General features: G+C 34.1%; 1 protein-coding gene across 1 annotated transcript in view; it reads left to right on the top strand.

Moving 5' to 3' along the window:
* The first annotated feature begins 1,910 nt into the window (after window positions 1–1,910).
* LOC106475979 overlaps window positions 1,911–4,066 on the top strand; it is a 16,941-nt gene continuing 14,785 nt past the window's right edge. Inside the window, exon 1 of the mRNA XM_013936655.2 lies at window positions 1,911–1,951. The gene's annotated coding sequence lies outside the window, so the exon portion shown is untranslated. The remainder of the gene's footprint in view (window positions 1,952–4,066) is intronic.

Here is a 4,066-nt window from a genome sequence, read left to right as displayed (position 1 = left end):
TACTATTAAATGTATCTTAACCTGTATATAATGTACTATTAAATGTATCTTAACCTGTATATAATGTACTATTAAATGTATCTTAACCTGCATATAATGTACTATTAAATGTATCTTAACCTGTATATAATGTACTATTAAATGTATCTTAACCTGTATATAATGTAATACAGAATGTATCTTAACCTGTATATAATGTAATACAGAATGTACCTTAACCTGTATATAATGTACTACTGAATGTATCTTAACCTGTATATAATGTACTACTGAATGTATCTAAACCTGTATATAATGTACTATTAAATGTATCTTAACCTGTATATAATGTAATACAGAATGTATCTTAACCTGTATATAATGTAATACAGAATGTATCTTAACCTGTATATAATGTAATACAGAATGTACCTTAACCTGTATATAATGTACTACTGAATGTATTTTAACCTGTATATAATGTAATACAGAATGTACCTTAACCTGTATATAATGTACTACTGAATGTATTTTAACCTGTATATAATGTACTACTGAATGTATCTTAACCTGTATATAATGTACTATTAAATGTATCTTAACCTGTATATGATGTACTACATACAGGTTAAGATATCATTCTATAATGTACTACAGAATGTATCTTAACCTGTATATAATGTACTACTGAATGTATCTTAACCTGTATATAATGTACTACCAAATGTATCTTAACCTGTATATAATGTACTACTGAATGTATCTTAACTTGTATATAATGTACTACTGAATGTATCTTAACCTATATATAATGTACTACTGAATGTACCTTAACCTGTATATAATGTACTACTGAATGTATCTTAACCTGTATATAATGTACTACTGAATGTATCTTAACCTGTATATAAGGTACTACAGAATGTATCTTAACCTGTATATAATGTACTACTGAATGAATCTTATCCTGTATATAATGTACTACAGAATGTATCTTAACCTGTATATAATGTACTACTGAATGTACCTTAACATGTATATAATGTACTACTGAATGTATCTTAACCTGTATATAATGTACTACTGTATGTTTCTTAACCTATATATAATGTACTACTGAATGTACCTTAACCTGTATATAATGTACTACTGAATGTATTTTAACCTGTATATAATGTACTACTGAATGTATTTTAACCTGTATATAATGTACTACTGAATGTATCTTAACCTAGATGAATTAACTCATCAGGTAGAGAACTTGTACGAGGCTTAGCGAGTTTTGAAACTGGCGCAGTGGAGGTAGAGGGACAGAGAGTGATAGATGTCACTGTTGGGAATGTTTTATCTTGATCCACTGGCTGTTGGACAACGTTAGCTGTTGAGGTGCAGCTCTGTGAAGCAGCATGTTGACTGTGAAGAAAAGCAGCAAGGTTGGCTTTAACTGCTGCTGAGGCTGAGGCTGATGAAACAGAATTGGAGAGATTTGAAACCCCTGTTGAGTAAAAAATCATTGTTACGCTGTTCTTGACTGTGTTTCAGTAGTGAAGTGTTACACGCTAATTTTGATAAGTTTATTATAAAGTTTGAAAAATTCAAAATATAAAGCTAACAGCTGAAAGTGATTTGTACCATAAAATACATTCAATAGTACATTATATACAGGTTAAAATACATTCAGTAGTACATTATATATAAGATTATTAAACCATACCTTTGTTTACACAACACCTTTTTCAAGATCTTCCAAACATCAATTGTAGAAACTTGCTACCTGCAAGTTATTCTACCAAAGGTATGGTTTAATAATCTTAGTTTACACAATATCTTTTTTTCACAATTTTCTAAACCTCATAGAAACTCACTACCTATAAGTTAAGTTACCAAAGCTATAGTTTAAAATTCTCAAGTTACACCAAATTCTATTTCAAAATCTTCTAAACAATGTAGAAACTTTCTACCTGATGAGTTATTCTATCACAGTTAAATATTCTCAGTAAAATTTCATATTTATTAGATATATTAAGTTTTAGTTGATGCACACCAGAGGGATGATATCATAAAAGTTTCAGTTGGCTTGAGGCTGTGTAAGAACAATACAGTTTTACAGGTTTCAAGGAATTATTTTGTTGTTTGTCAGAATTTGTAAACTGGAGGGATTTAGCCATTCTAACAATAGAGTTAGGAAGACAAACCCTTTCTCTTCAGGTAATAATAAACATTTACCCATTGCAGCCACACCAGGGCTAATAGTAATAGTGGCAGAAACAAAGTTTTATTTATTTTAGCCATTCTATTATATGTCAGTAGTATACTCATGTAATTTAACAACTGAATTACATAACTGTAGATATTTACTCCATTAGAGCATTTCATTTACAGCCTTTTAACAACTGAATTACATAACTGTAGATATTTACTCCATTAGAGCATTTCATTTACAGCCTTTTAACAACTGAATTACATAACTGTAGATATTTACTCCATTAGAGCATTTCATTTACAGCCTTTTAACGTGTAAAAAATAAAATGTTTCACAAGAGAGAAAATATATTTTAAAGTTAACATTTTTCTTACACTGAAAATGTATTTCGGATAGGTACTTACCTCCTCTAAGCATTGCTAAAAAATTTTCACAACCAGTTCACCCGTTTATATAGCCCAGCAATTTCCCGTCATTTCTGAACATGTTCAAATCATGTGACTACTCTCCACCGATAGTACTGCACCAACTATACTGGTGCATCTATTCCTCCTCAACCCTTTTGAGAATTGGCAGGCTCTGAAAGGAGAACACTGGAAGTGGGGAGGAAGGGTGGTTAGTGTATGAGAGGAGGTAAATAACTATCAGAAAAACATATTCAGTGTAAGAAAAAATTAACTTCAGACCCTTACACAAAAATTGCAAAGGTGGAGGGGCTGGTGTAGGTGCACAAATATCAAACCAAGCCGAAAGCGACCGCCCAGAATAAATGGGTGTGCTTCGGGATGAAAAGAAGCACACCTGTGGGGTACCACACTACTTCTGGAACAGGTATGCTCTTTGCTCAGGAAGTAGGAAATGAATCCAAAATGGTTGGAAAAGAAAGTTACTTCCACAAACAGAATATGGTTTGATAGGTGCAAGATACAGTAACGTAGGAATGGAATGAGCTATGTACATTCTCAACCTCAACTGGACAGACAAGGTTCCATAACTCAGCATTAGGAGGTTGAGGATGAAAAAAATTGTAATAACACCATTGTGGCTAGGGCATGTTGACTGTGTTATAAATACCCAATAACCCCAACTGTAAGTGTCTTACTTCAAGCAACTGGAATTACGAGCTTTCCATCATAACTGGACAAACTCCCAAAACCGCTGTAGGAGCAAGAAGTACAACAAACCGAACCCGATTCAACCATAAGAACAGGACAAAATTATAACTCGCTCAACCATAAATTCAGGGCAGAAACATCCTGTATCCAGAATTACGAGGAGGGCATGAAGCAATTACCCAACTGTAGGAACAGAGCATGGATGTGCTGTAACCGGTATTACGAGGAGGGCACGAAGCAATTACCCAACTGTAGGAACAGAGCATGGATGTCCTGTAACCGGTATTACAAGGAGGGCACGAAGAAATTACCCAACTGTAGGAACAGAGCATGGATGTCCTGTAACCGGTATTACGAGGCAGGCACAAAGAAATTACCCAACTGTTGGAACAGAGCATGGATGTCCTGTAACCAGTATTACAAGGAGGGCACGAAGAAATTACCCAACTGTAGGAACAGAGCATGGATGTCCTGTAACCGGTATTATAAGGAGGGCACGAAGAAATTACCCAACTGTAGGAACAGAGCCTACCTACTCTGTAGATAAAGTCGAACCATGAGCTCTCTGCAAATTAAAGCCTGTACCTACTCTGTAGATAAAATCAAACCATGAGCTCTCTGCAAATTAAAGCCTGTACCTACTCTGTAGATAAAGTCGAACCATGAGCTCTCTAGCAAATTAAAGCCTGTACCTACTCTGTAGATAAAAGTCGAAACCATGAGCTCTCTGCAAATTTAAAAGCCTCGTACCTACTCTGTAGATAAAAGT

The sequence above is a fragment of the Limulus polyphemus genome, unplaced genomic scaffold (assembly GCF_000517525.1).
Source record: "Limulus polyphemus unplaced genomic scaffold, Limulus_polyphemus-2.1.2 Scaffold9560, whole genome shotgun sequence".
Classification (NCBI taxonomy): domain Eukaryota; kingdom Metazoa; phylum Arthropoda; class Merostomata; order Xiphosura; family Limulidae; genus Limulus; species Limulus polyphemus.
The sequence above is the reverse complement of the archived record's forward strand: the minus strand, read 5'-3'. Positions and strand labels throughout refer to the sequence as shown.